Source organism: Salmo trutta, chromosome 32 (assembly GCF_901001165.1).
Source record: "Salmo trutta chromosome 32, fSalTru1.1, whole genome shotgun sequence".
Classification (NCBI taxonomy): Eukaryota; Metazoa; Chordata; class Actinopteri; order Salmoniformes; family Salmonidae; genus Salmo; species Salmo trutta.
The window spans coordinates 26192497-26207306 of record NC_042988.1 but is presented as its reverse complement, the minus strand read 5'-3'; positions in this window follow the sequence as shown (position 1 = coordinate 26207306).

Here is a 14810-nt window from a genome sequence, read left to right as displayed (position 1 = left end):
AGTGATCACAAGTAGTTAGCGTTTTTAACATGTTTATAAAGATGATGAACACTCTAGTTTGACTGTGACATCTGACCCTCAGTGAGTGGAGGGTGTGAAGAGAATATCATTATTACGATCACATGGTACATTTCAGAGTGGGAGGAAATAGGAAAACATCATAAACTCATCATCCATACCATACTGTACCATACATACCGTACCATACCATCATTGGCTCCTGTATGTTACTGGTGAACACATCAGACATCCCACAAAGACAGACATACAGTCTGTGTTCATGATCACATGAGCAGCTACTGTAGAAACCAGGAGCACTGGCGTGGAACGTGTGTGTGTGTGTGTGTGTGTGCCTGCATGTGTGTGTGTGTGTCTGCATAAACTTGAAAAACTGAAAATGAGTGACACAAGACTAAATAAATAATCAGTTTGATCTTTCCCTCTCCTCCAGTGTCTCATTTGAAGAAAACACGACCACAAGCTGGAAAGGAATGTTTTAATGATCAAAGGAAAGCAACTCATTATAATATTAATAAGCGTTGTACCAGTAACTGAAAAGTCACTGGTTTGAATCCTCGAGCCGACTAGGTCTGTCGAGGTACCTTTGAGCAAGGCACTAAACTTGAATTGCTCCTGTAAGTCCCTCTGCATAAGAGCTTCTGCTTAATTACTAAAATGTTAATGTATTAAATAAAACAGGTTGTGACCAAACACAAAACTCTGCAGAATAGCCTTCCTAAAAAGTAGATATGACAATAATTTGGAGGTTTGTTCATACAAATACATGCAAAAAGTTTGTTACAAATAATACAAGAGAGTATGAGGGGCAATTCTATCCATCAGACCTAAGTTGTCCATTAAACAATAGTGTTAAGGAACTCACTTTCTTGTATTGGCAATGTATGGGCATATCATATCAATCAAAATGCATAGTACTATACACTGAGTGTACAAACATTAGGAACACCTTCCTAATATTGAGTTACACCCGCTTTTGCCCTCAGAACAGCCTCAATTCGTCAAGGGATGGACTCTACAAGGTGTCGAAAGCTTTCCACAGGGATGCTGGCCCATGTTGACTCCAATGCTTCCCACAGTTGTGTCAAGTTGGCTGGATGTCCTTTGGGTGGTGGACCATTCTTGATACACACGGGAAACTGTTGAGAGTGAAAAGTCCAGCAGCGTTGCAGTTCTTGACACACTCAAACCAGTGATCCTGGCACATACTACCACAGCCCGTTCAAAGGCACTTCAATCTTTTGTCTTGCACATTCACCCTCTGAATGGCTGTCACAACGTCAACTGAAGGTGGCGCCTCTCCTCGTTCGGGCGGCGCTCGGCGGTCGTTGTCGCCGGCCTACTAGCTGCCACCGATCCTCTGTTCATTTTCTTTTGGTTAGGTCTGGTTTAGGTTTGCACCTGTATTGTGTTAGTTCATTAGTGGGGGGGTTATTTAGTCTTTTTGTTTAGGTTTGGGTTTGTGCGTGATTGTTTTTTGTCTGGTTTGTTAGGCTGGGGTTAGGTGTTTTTTCCCTCTGCCTTTGTGTGTTGTAAGGCTGCGAGATTGGGCTGCCCCTACTCTGCTTCCGGGCTCGTTCCATTGTTGTATTGTTGCCCTGCCTTACCTGTTTTTTGTCAGTTTTGGGATTTTGCCTATTAAACGTGGTTTCACAGACATTAGTCTCCTGCGCCTGACTTCACCCCTCCTGCTTCCTTGAGTACCCTGACAATGGCACCCACACACAATCCATGTGTCAAGGCTTAAAAAACCTTTAACCTGTCCCCTCCCCTTCATCTACACTGATTGAAGTGCATTTAACAAGTGACATCAATTAGAGATAATAGCTTTCACCTGGATTCACCTGGTCAGTCTGTCATGTTCTTAATGTTTTGTACACTCAGTGTAAATTGGTCATGAAAATGTAATAAGGAAATGAAACAAAATACATGTGTAAGGTAACTAACCATAAAAGCATCAGGTGAAAACCATTCATATATATATGAGACCGACCCACAGACATGACATCAAATACATTACAAGTAAGTAAAATTACCATAATTCAAATGTGAAGAAAATGAACCTTTTCTGACACTAAGGTTATAAGGTCTCAATGTACGTGGGCATGTCATTCGCCTAAGTCATTTGACCTGACAGACACTCTCAATGTGTTGAACGTTCTAATGAAACAGTGAACACAAATGTCAACATAGCTACACAATTACTGTCTAAAGGTGTGGTATTTTTCACAATGTCACTAGTAGGTGGGGATGTGGGGTACAGTTCCTTCCGCAAGAACTGCGGGTAACACTTCCTATGAATACCCTCATCATAATGTGTTATAAGTGCCTTCATAACACCTTATAATCTATTCATTATACATCATATTGCATGACTTAGGCACTATTGGCTAATCCATGTCTATATATTCCTACAGCATTTTAAGCAGGCAGCATAATGCCTTATGATTATGAAGCTAAGTGATATGACCTACATGAAATGCTCTTTAGGAAAATGCGTCAGAGGGCTATACTGTAACGACTTCACGTAGGAGTTCCACACTCCTGTTAAATGGTATAGTTCATCCAAATTTCATTTGGTTTCTTTACCCCCAGCAATCCATGCTTTGGTTTTGTTTACCTGACCACTGTCTTCAAATGCTAACTTTTTAGATCAAATCCCATGTCAAGTAATGTGAAGACAATATCCCCTTTCTTGCATTGTTTTCATGCTTCATGTCCAAATCATCTTCAAATATCTGAGTTGTGGTACACAATCAAATGTTGACACTTTAGGATGATTTGTGAAAAATACTTTTAACAGGGTTATTGACTTGGATTTGTGCCACAAATGCTAAAATGCATTTTTGCATTGTATGCTGTAGCGTTAAGATTTCCCTTCACTGGAAGTAAGGGGCCTAGCCTGAACCATGAAAAACAGCCCCAGACCAGTATTCCTCCTCCACCAAACTTTACAGTTGGCACTATGCATTGGGGCAGGTAGTGTTCTGCTGGTATCCGGCAAACCCAGATTTGTCTGTCGGACTGCCAGATGGTGAAGCATGATTCTTCACTCCAGAAAACGAGTTTCCACTGCTTCAGAGTCCAATGGCGTACAACATTGTGACGCTCTACCCACTAGGCTACCTGCCGCCCAAGGCGAAGTCCCCCTAATGAGCCATCCAGACAAAAATCATTGATGAATGGTGGAACATTAATTAATGCAATTTAGATTTGAGTAGCTTATATTACCGGGTTCAGAGAAGACATTCTGTGTATGTGAGTATAACCCATTCATATATATTGTCTTGTTCTCGATGAGCCAAAGAAGCTTTTGGAGAAAGAGCCCGACAGTCAGAATTCAATTGCAGGTGAGTGTTCCTCTGTAACAACAGAGCAGAGCATATTGAAGGAGAGCTGTTGTTTCCACTGGCTCTCTGTTGGGTAGTCATCAAATGCTTCTCAGTTATACATTTCATTAACTATGTCTTTCATTTTATTTTTAAGATGATGTGAAGCAGGATGTCGACAATGAAAACCCCAACCATGACAACACTCACACATGGCTCTTCCCAGGTGAGTGAGTCCACGTGATCATTGTGTGGTAGAGTAACACTCTCTTATTAAGCTTAAAAACATCAAATAATATCGTAACCAATATCAATGGGCAAAACTGTGTTCAACCATTACAAATATTATTGCATCTCTGACAAGTGATTGTTGCAGTCAAATTCCACTTGACTGTTGAGTCACAGTAACTAGGCTTCTCCAAAACTGCCCTCTGATGCCACTGATGGTCATTAGTAGCCTACCAAACTAGCTAACGGACAGTCGCTAATGGTGTGTTCCCTCTAATCACGCTGACAGAACCCTGGCATTCAGAGTTTGAGTGGAATAGGATCACCTGTTGCGCAGTGAGAGCCAGCTCCTCATAACTGGTTGATACATGGAATAAAATAAGTGTTCCTATATAGGCCCATGTTGCGCAACATTTTTCTATAGGCTGTGCTATGTATTTGCAAGAGAAAACAGTTTTGATGACCTATATTAAAAACAGGAGAATCCCATCAGCTTTCTATAGGCTAGGCCTACTATATTTATTTCTCAACTTTGCTAAAATTAAGCACATTTCTTCCCTTTACAACTGGAGTAGCCTACCTGGCTGGGCTGAAAATGAACCGCTGGAAAGGTGTCCTCCATTCAAGTGCATTATCAAGGCACAAGGCAAGGCCCAGATGCAGACACAGGAGGCAGGTGGTTGTAGTCGTACAATGTTTAATAATCCAAAGGGGTAGGCAAGAGTGGTCGTGGACAGGCAAAAGGTCAAAACCAGATCAGAGTCCAGGAGGTACAGAGTGGCAGACAGGCTCGTGGTCAAGACATGCAGAAAGGTCAGGCAGGCGGGTACAGAGTCCAGAAACAGGCAAGGGTTAAAACTGGGAGGACTAGAAAAAGGAGAATAGCAAAAAGGAGTATGGGAAAAACATGCTGGTTGACTTGACTAAACATACAGTTCAAGTTGGAAGTTTACATACACCTTAGCCAAATACATTTAAACTCAGTTTCACAATTCCTGACATTTCATCCTAGTAAAAATTCCCTGTCTTAGGCCAATTTTGGCCTACTCCTAACAGAGCTGGTGTAACTGAGTCAGCTTTGTAGGCCTCCTTGCTCGCACATGCTTTTTTTCAGGTCTGCCCACAAATGTTCTATAGGATTGAGGTCAGGGCTTTGTGATGGCCACTCCAATACCTTGACTTTGTTGTCCTTAAGCCATTTTGCCACATCTTTGGAAGTATGCTTGGGGTCATTGTCCATTTGGAAGACCCATTTGCGACCAAGCCTTAACTTCCTGACTGATGTCTTGAGATGTTGCTTCAATATATCCACATAATTTTCCTACCTCATGATGCCATCTATTTTGTGAAGTGCACCAGTCCCTCCTGCAGCAAAGCACACCCACAACATGATGCAGCCACCCCTGTGCTTCACGGTTGGGATGGTGTTCTTTGGCTTGCAAGCCTCCCCCTTTTTCAAACAAATATAACAATGGTCATTATGCCCAAACAGTTCTATTTTTGTTTCATCAGACCAGAGGACAGTTCTCCAAAAAGTACAATCTTTGTCCCCATGTGCAGTTGCAAACTGTAGTCTGGCTTTTTTATGGCGGTTTGGGAGCAGTGGCTTCTTCCTTGCTGAGCGGCCTTTCAGGTTATGTCGATATAGGACTCGTTTTACTATGGATATAGATACTTTTGTACCTGTTTCCTCCAGCATCTTCACAAGGTCCTTTGCTGTTGTTCTGAGATTGATTTGCACTTTTCGCAGCAGAGTACGTTCATCTCTAGGAGACAGAAGGCATCTCCTTCCTGACCGGTATGACAGCTGCGTGGTCCCATGGTGTTTATACTTGCGTACTATTGTTTGTACAGATGAACGTGATACCTTCAGGCGTTTGGAAATTGCTCCCATGAACCAGACTTGTGGAGGTTTACAATTTTTTTCTGAGGTCTTGGCTGATTTCTTTATATTTTCCCATGATGTCAAGCAAAGAGGCACTGAATTTGAAGTTAGGCCTTCAAATACATCCACAGGTAAACCTCTAATTGACTCAAATGATGTCAATTAGCCTATCAGAAGCTTCTAAAGCCATGACATAATTTTATGGAATTTTCCAAGCTGTCTAAAGGCACAGTCAACTTAGTGTATGAACACTTCTGACCAACTGGAACTGTGATGCAGTGAATTATAAGTGAGATAATCTGTCTGTAAACAATTGTTGGAAAAATTGTGTCATGCACAAATTAGATGTCCTAACCGACTTGCCAAAACTATAGTTTGTTAACAAGAAATTTGTGGAGTGGTTGAAAAACAACTTTTAATGACTCCAACCTAAGTGTATGTAAACTTCTGACTTTACCACTGTACAAGACGAACTGGCACAGAGAGACAGGAAACACAGGGATAAATACACTGGGGAAAATAAGCGACACCTGGAGGGGGTGGAGACAATCACAGGAACAGGTGAAACAGATCAGGGCGTGACATGCATAGTCTTTTTCCCTGCCCCTGTTCTGACAGAGGCATGATAATGGCCCATTCTAAATGAAAACTAATTTGACACATATATTATTTAGTATAAAGACAAGATTTAGTGTATAGTCAAGATTAAATTGAGAATAGTCTGATGGGTGAGAATATTATCACTTGTGAATGATGCCCAGTGTGTGCAGTCTATAAGGCAAGAAACAGCGCATGCATTATTTTGTGACTTTTTAAAATCGTAGTCGCATGCATCATTTAGCCTAGTCCATAGGCTTGTATGTTTTGTTAAGATTTTATTTTCTGGATTTATGGGCCTGTAAGGTCCGGAAAGATATATCCATTTGTTTTGTTATGTTTTGACAACTATTTTTGTCTAGTATTCAGCCCAACTAAAAATATTAATCTTCTGGAGAACACAGAGTCCAGCAAATACAGTATATGTACAAAAGTATGTGGACACCGCTTCAAATTACTGGATTCGGCTATTTCAGTCACACCCGTTTCTGACAGGTGTGTAAAATCGAGCACACAGCCATCCAATCTCCATAGACAAATATTGTCAGTACAATGGCCTTACTGAAGAGCTCAGTGAATTTCAATGTAGCACGTGCATAGGAGGCCACCTTTCCAACAAGTCAGTTTATCACATTTCTGCCCTGCTAGAGCTGCCCCGGTCAACTGTAAGTGCTGTTATTGTGAAGTGGAAACGTCTAGGAGCAACAACGGCTCAGCCGTGAAGTGGTAGGCCACACAAGCTCACAGAACGGGACGGCAAAGTGCTGAAGCGCGTAGCGCCTTAAAATCGTGTGTCCTCAGTTGCAACACTCACTACTGAGCAGTGGTGTAAAGTACTTAAGTAAAGATACTTTAAAGTACTACTTAAGTCGTTTTTTGGGGAATCTGTACTTTACTTCACTATTTATATTTTTGCCAACTTTTACTTCACTACATTCCTAAAGAAAATAATGTCCAGTGGGTACAACGTCACAAACAATGCTTTGAACGAATAATAACAGTTCAAGATTTCAGATCTTGATAATGATAAAAAGGAAGTGGGAGTACAGGAGAGACATTTCACAACAACTAATATTCTGCTGGTACTGTACGCACCCCACAATGAATGAGTCGCCGCCATTTTGGAGAATTCTGCAAACACGTGGCGCAGTTTTTATTTTGCAATGCTATCTCTTTCCATAGATAATATGTAACTTCCTCAACATAATGGTAAATAGAAAATAGATAAACAAATGCTCATATTATCGAAAAAGCAATACGACTAGACTGAAGGGTTGTCTACAGAAATCTGGCAGAGACGGCTTTAACCCAAAGCATGGCCTCTGGCTATTCAAACATCAGCAACACAGACTAAAATGCTAACACTATCTTCTTGCCTTGACTTGACAAGAGGATCAGCAAAAAAGTTAAAAGATATGCAACAGACATTGTAGTATTGCAAACAACTGTGTGCCTGCCACCGGGAGGTGCAAACGCGGAAGAGATAGGTGTTACTCATAGTGAAAGTTATGATACATGGAAGAGTTAGAGTTAACAGTGACGTCTGACTCATTGGGGAAGTCTTGCATCATTATTATGCAAATCAGTTTCAGCTCTAGCACTGATATTAAAAACCTGCAAGTAATTGAAACCCTGTTTTCCTTTCACAATTTCCATGGACCTGATTCCTACTAGTGGGGCAGTCTGATAATAGTGTCATGATTCAGTGCACTGTAGGTGGTTTCTGTCGGACCAGGACAAACTCAGAGAACCAGAGTTCAGAGTTGTACCTAGTTAAGTGACATGGCCAGTAAACACATCATTCTGACCACTAGAAGGGGCTCTTGTTGAATTAATGAAACAGAAGCCTTCGTCTGATTCGAGTCATGTTGAACTTTACCTCAAGGTATATACCGTAAATTCCGGACTATAAGCCGCAACTTTTTTCCCACACTTTGAACCTCGCGGCTTAAACAATGATGTGGCTAATATATGGATTTTTCCCGCTTTCAAATTTTTTTTCTCCAAAAAAAAACATTCTGTGACGTGCTCAGTTTTTTGGCGGCATGAAGCTTTCATTAGACCAATGAAATTGCCGAACGGGTTAAGGTCAAACAACTTTTTTGTTTACTGTTTAGATTAAATCGAGCGCTCTCAAACTTCCCATCATTCTGATTACGGTAGTCATTTTGTCACCCTCATCATGGCAAAGACACGGAGAAATGCATATGATGCAGCTTTCAAGTTGAAGGCGATTGATCTGGCTGTTGGAAAAGGAAATAGAGCTGCTGCACGGGAGCTTGGTCTTAATAAGTCGATGATAAGACGTTGGAAACAGCAGCGTGAGGAATTGACTCAGTGCAAAAAGACAACTAAAGCTTACTGCTAATTTTAATTTTTTTGTTACAAGCCGTGTTTCGTTAAAGCCTATTTATTTTTGTTACAAGCCGTGTTTCGTTAAAGCCTATTTATTTTTGTTACAAACCGTGTTTCGTTAAAGCCTGTGTAAAGTTCATTTGTTTCAATGTACCAGTAGGCACCTGTGGCTTATAGACATGTGCGGCTTATTTATGTTCAAAATAAAAAAAATATTTAAATTCAGTGGGTGCGGCTTATATTCAGGTGCGCTTAATAGTCCGGAAATTACGGTAACTGTTTGAATGATTCAATAGGTAAAATGATCAGTAGGCTGGTGCATAACATGGTTATAAAGATGATGAACACTCCAGGTTGACTGTGACAATTGACCCTCAGTGAGGGGAGGGTGTGTGGCTATTGTGGATATTGAAAATAATATAATTATTGAGATCACTTGTGGTTCATTTCAGAGTGGGAAGACATGGGAAAACATCAATAAACTCATCATCCATTCATTCCATTACTGTCTATAGGGTGAACACCCATCAGACATCCCACAAAGACAGACATACAGTGCTTTAGACTCATCTTTAGATCACATCTGTGAGGGTCTATAGGCACATAGGTCAGTGTGTGTGTGTGTGTGTGTGTGTGTGTGTGTGTGTGTGTGTGTGTGTGTGTGTGTGTGTGTGTGTGTGTGTGTGTGTGTGTGTGTGTGTGTGTGTGTGTGTGAGAGAGAGAGAGAGATAATGTGTTTGCGTGTGTGTGATAGCACAGGACATCCTCCTGTTGTCTTTGGGAGCTGGTCCATGGAGACAGCGTGACAACCCTCCCATCAGATTGTGTCCGTGAGAGCAGGAGAGCAGGCGCTCAAAGGGCCCTCTGTCATCTGCCCCTTCACATTCACTCTCTCTTTCTCTCTCACACACACACACGCACACCAACAGATAAAGCAGGGGCTGCCAGAAGCAGCATGCTTAATTTACAGATTCACTGGTCCAGTGAGAAAACACAGACAGGAGTCTGTGTCACTCAATCTGGGCCGATCGCTTTCTCTCTCTTTCTATCTCTTTCCCTTCCTCCCTCTGTCTCTCTCTCTCTCTCTCCCAAACTCCCTCTCTCTCTCTTGCCCTCACTCTATTTCAGGCATGTCCATACCAAAGGCCCATCCATAGAGTTGGAGGAAAATAAAAGCTAAGTAATGTTGAATTACACTCTAAGTGAACATGACATGTTCTCAGTTCCTAAACATACTAGAGACCTACTACCCGATTGAGTTGGCCTGAGTTACCAGAGGGGAAGGGACTGGGGGGGAAGAGGGGGGGGGGGAGAGAGGAAGGGGCTCCATACAATCATATGATCAATTTTCCATAGATATCATGTGACAGTAGGAGGTATTCACATCCTGCCCAGGCTGTGTTCCAGAAAGAGAGAGAGAGAGAGAGAGAGACAGAGAGAGAGAGAGACAGAGCCCCTCTGCTGGGGGACAGGCAGCATAAACAGAGAGAGCGAGAGAGAGGGACAGAGAGAGACAGACAGAGAGAGAGACAGACACAGAGAGATCGAGAGACAGAGCCCCTCTGCTGGGGGACAGGCAGCATAAACAGAGAGAGCGAGAGAGGGACAGAGAGACAGAGAGAGAGACAGACAGACAGAGAGAGAGACAGACAGACAGAGAGAGAGACAGACAGAGAGAAAGAGAGAGAGAGAGAGAGAGAGAGAGAGAGAGAGAGAGAGAGAGAGAGAGAGAGAGAGAGAGAGAGAGAGAGAGAGAGACAGAGCCCCTCTGCTGGGGACAGGCAGCATAAACAGAGAGAGCGAGAGAGAGGGACAGACAGAGAGAGATAGAGACAGAGCCCCTCTGCTGGGGGACAAGACCGGCATTATAAACAGAGAGCGGAGAGGAACATAGAGGAGAGTGAAGCAGGTCTGCCTATAAACACATCAAGGAGCTGCTAGCTGCATGTCTCTCTCTCCCCAGGCCCAGGCTAACAACCAGCCTAGAACAGCCCTGGCTTTGGCTCTATGGGGCTCCACCCAGCTGAATGCTCCATTGCAATAAACACACTAATACAGGCCAGGTGAAGGGATGTCAATAAATATCTGTCGACCAAAACCACTCTGTTTCTCTTCCTCTATTTCGTCCTGCCACCTCTCTCCCTCCCTCTTCCCTCCTACCATCAGGGTAGTGATGAGAGATACATAGTTTTCCTCCCCAGAGGGTCACATGTTTCACTTCTGGAATTCAGAGGAATTTTGAATAATGGGGATGGTGGAGAGGAGTGGGAGGGAGGGAGGGGTGTATGGGGGGATAGTTCTGTTGCACCACACCTTTCTGTGTTCATGATTAAGCTACACTACATTATACTAGGCTAACAGGTTAACCCCGTCCTCTTATCTTCCACAGTCTAACTAATATAAAGCCTTGTACCTCTATTCAGGTATCCCTAGGGAGAGATACTCTGACCACTTCCTGGTTGACTAAAGGTTCAATTAAAATAATACCAATCCCACCTGGGAGTGTGAGTTGACTAGTGCTGAGGCAGTATAGCCTTACCCTGCCTGAATACTTAGTGATAACAATAGCATTACCCTACACTGGGAGTAGGAGCCCTATTTGGCCAGTGTTTACATGGCTTAGAAGCACAGTTTTAAAATACACCGTGTGGAAAAACGACCACAGTGAAAACACACAGTAGGCCTGGATGGGTTCCATTTCTGAAAACAATATCACGTTAACAGCCCAATAAGGTATTACGTACTTCCAGAGAGGCAGCTGTGAATGGACACAGCTTAAACCGCACTGACTGTCAGCCTCTAGGGCAGAGAGAGAGAGAGAGAGAGAGAGAGAGAGAGAGAGAGAGACAAAATCAAATCAAATGTTATTAGTCACATGCCCCGAATACAACAGGTGTTGATCTTACCGTGAAATGCTTACTTACGAGCACCTAACCAACAATGCAGTTAAAAAAAATATATATACAAATAAGAATAAAAAATAAAAGTAACAAGTAATTAAAGAGCAGCAGTAAAATAACAATAGCGAGACTATATACAGGGGGGTACTGGTACGGAGTCAATGTGCAGGGGCACCGGTTAGTCAAGGTAATTGAGGTAATATGTACATGTAGGTAGAGTTATTGATAACAACAGCAGCGATGTAAAACAGCAGCGATGTAAAAGAGGGGGGCAATGCACATAGTCTGGGTAGCCCTTTGAGTAGATGTTCAGGAGTCTTATGGCTTGGGGGTAGAAGCTGTTTAGAAGCCTTTTGGACCTAGACTTGGTGCTCCGGTACCGCTTGCCGTGCGGTAGCAGAGAGAACAGTCAATGACTAGGGTGGCTGGAGTCTTTGACAATTTTTAGCGCCTTCCTCTGACACCGCCTGGTATAGAGGTCCTGGATGGCAGGAAGTTTGGCCCCAGTGATGTACTGGGCCGTACGCACCACCCTCTGTAGTACCTTGCGGTCGGAGGCCGAGCAGTTGCCATACCAAGCAGCGATGCAACCAGTCAGGAGGCTCTCAATGGTGCAGCTGTAGAACCTTTTGAGGATCTGCGGACCCATGCCAAATCATTTCAGTCTCCTGAGGGGCAATAGGTTTTGTCATGCCCTCTTCACGACTGTCTGTTAGTTTGTTGGTGATGTGGACACCAAGGAACTTGAAGCTCTCAACATGCTCCACTACAGCCCCGTCGATGAAAATGGGGTGTGCTTGGTCCTCTTTTTCCTGTAGTCCATAATCATCTCCTTCGTCTTGATCACATTGAGGGAGAGGTTGTTGTCCTGTCACCACATGGCCAGGTCTCTGACTTCCTCCCTATAGGCTGTCTTGTTGTTGTCGGTGATCAGGCCAACCACTGTTGTGTCATCGGCAAACTTAATGATGGTGTTGGAGTCGTGCCTGGTCATGCAGTCATGAGTGAACAGGGAATACAGGAGGGGACTAAGCACGGACCTCTGAGGGTCCTCTGTGTTGAGGATCAGCGTGGCGAATGTGTTGTTAACTACCCTTACCACCTGGGGGCGGCCCATCAGGAAGTCCAGGATCCAGTTGCAGAGGGATGTATTTAGTCCCAGGGTCCTTAGCTTAGTGATGAGCTTTGTGGGCACCATGGTGTTGAACGCTGAGCTATAGTCAATAAATAGCATTCTCATATAGGTGTTCCTTTTGTCCAGGTGGGAAAGGGCAGTGTGGAGTGCAATAGAGATTGCATCATCTGTGGATATGTTAGGGCGGTATGCAAATTGGAGTGGGTCTAGGGTTTCTAGGACGATGGTGTTGATGTGAGCCATGACCAGCCTTTCAAAGCACTTCGTGGCTACAGACGTGAGTGCTACGGGCCGGTAGTCGTTTAGGCAGGTTACCTTAGTGTTCTTGGGCACAGGGACTATGGTGGTCTGCTTGAAACATGTTGGTATTACAGACTCGGACATGGAGAGGTTGAACATGTCAGTGAAGACACTTGCCAGTTGGTCAGCGCATGACAGACAGAGAGACAGAAAGACATAGAGACTGAAAGACAGATACAGAGAATGAGGAACATAACATAGGTCTGTAGATGTCACAGTCCCCAAAGTACCATCCTAGATCTGTGTGAAGACTGTGAACACAGGCTAAGAAAAGCCTAAAAGTGTTATAGGACTCTATTCAACTAAAACAGTCTTCAGCATAATCCCTATTCTCATGGTGTGGGATCAAGGATGAGCACCATCTCCAGAGGAAGGGCAGGCCGGCTGCAGACCCACCACGGCCCTCTGATGTGCTTTGGTCCTAGGGTCGACCAGGGGTGGAATATGCAGGGATCTGTAGTGTGTGTGTGCCCGCGTTCGTTTGTCTGTGTGTGTCGGTGTGTGTGTGACCACGGCCAGGACATCTGAAAGGCCATCTCCACACTATGGAGTTCCTTTGTTGTAGAGCTCTAACCAGGTCTGTGTTGTAGAGCTCTAACCAGGTCTGTGCTGTGGAGCTCTAACCAGGTCTGTGTTGTAGAGCTCTAACCAGGTCTGTGTTGTAGAGCTCTAACCAGCTCTGTGTTATAGAGCTCTAACCAGGTCTGTGTTGTAGAGCTCTAACCAGGTCTGTGTTGTGGAGCTCTAACCAGGTCTGTGCTTTGGAGCTCTAACCAGGTCTGTGCTGTGGAGCTCTAACCTTGTCTGTGCTGTGGCCAACAGCAACACACTACACTCAGTAATCACACTGTAATACACATAAACACGCTAAATGTACTTTCATACACACACCATGTAGTTAGTATGTAGCCTACATGTCTAGATTAATGTAAGACTCACAAAATAAAGTTCATTAAATAGTCAGAGAGTTATTTAAGGGTACTACGAGTAGAGGTGGCAAGGGAATATGCTAACCCACAAATCCCCATACCTCATCCCCCCTTCCCATATCTCAGCCTCTTCTAGACGAGCCAAACCCCCTCCTCGTCCAAAAACCACATCTCTCTCTCTCTCTCTCTCTCTCTCTCTCTCTCTCTCTCTCTCTCTATGCAGCGATGAAGCAGAGCAACCTGAGCTCTCTGAGAAAGTCTTATAAAAGGGAGGGAATAAAACAATGACATCAAGCACATTGACCACCTCTCCCTCACACCCTGATCTGAGACATCTAAGACAACCTGTGTGTGTGCGTGTGTGTGTGTTTGCGTGTGTGTGTGTGTGTGTGTGTCTGTGTGTGTGTGTGTGTGTGTGTGTGTGTGTGTCTGTGTGTGTGTGTGTGTGTGTGTGTGTGTGTGTGTGTGTGTGTGTGTGTGTGTGTGTGTGTGTGTGTGTGTGTGTGTGTGTGTGTGTGTGTGTGTGTGTTTGTGCATGCTTTGTGTGCCCAGGGGCCTATCCTCACGTGCATAGATTACAGGAACTGAATGTAGTATAGGCTACTCATGTCACAGTCATTTCCTGTACTATGTCACAGTGATGCACTGCTTATTCACATACAGTTAGGTCACGGATTGCACAACCGTAGCAAGTCACTTGGACTTGAATCTGTTATCCAGAGAAGAATCTCCTGAGAGGGATCTCTGTCAAACAAACAAATCACTCTCTTTCTGAACCGCTGCCTTCTCTTTTATTCCCCCTCTCTCTTCTCCCCTTCCCTCTCTCTCCTCTCTCTCTCTTTCTCTCTGTTCTCATCCTTCCTCTCCCGTTCTCCTCCTCTATTGTCTCCCTTTTACACTCTCTCCCTCTCTCTCCACCTCTACTTTCTTTCTCTCTCATCTCATCTACACTTCTCTCCCTTTCTCTCTGTTCTTATCCTTCTCCCCTCTATCATTCTCTTCTCTCTTTTCTCCCTTTTACACTCTCTCTACCACTCTCTTCTCCCTCTCGCTACCCCTCTTCTTCCTCTCCCTTCTCCTTTCTCAATCTTCCTTTGTTGAGCCTTGTTGGCGTGGGCTCTAGTTCTGTTCCTT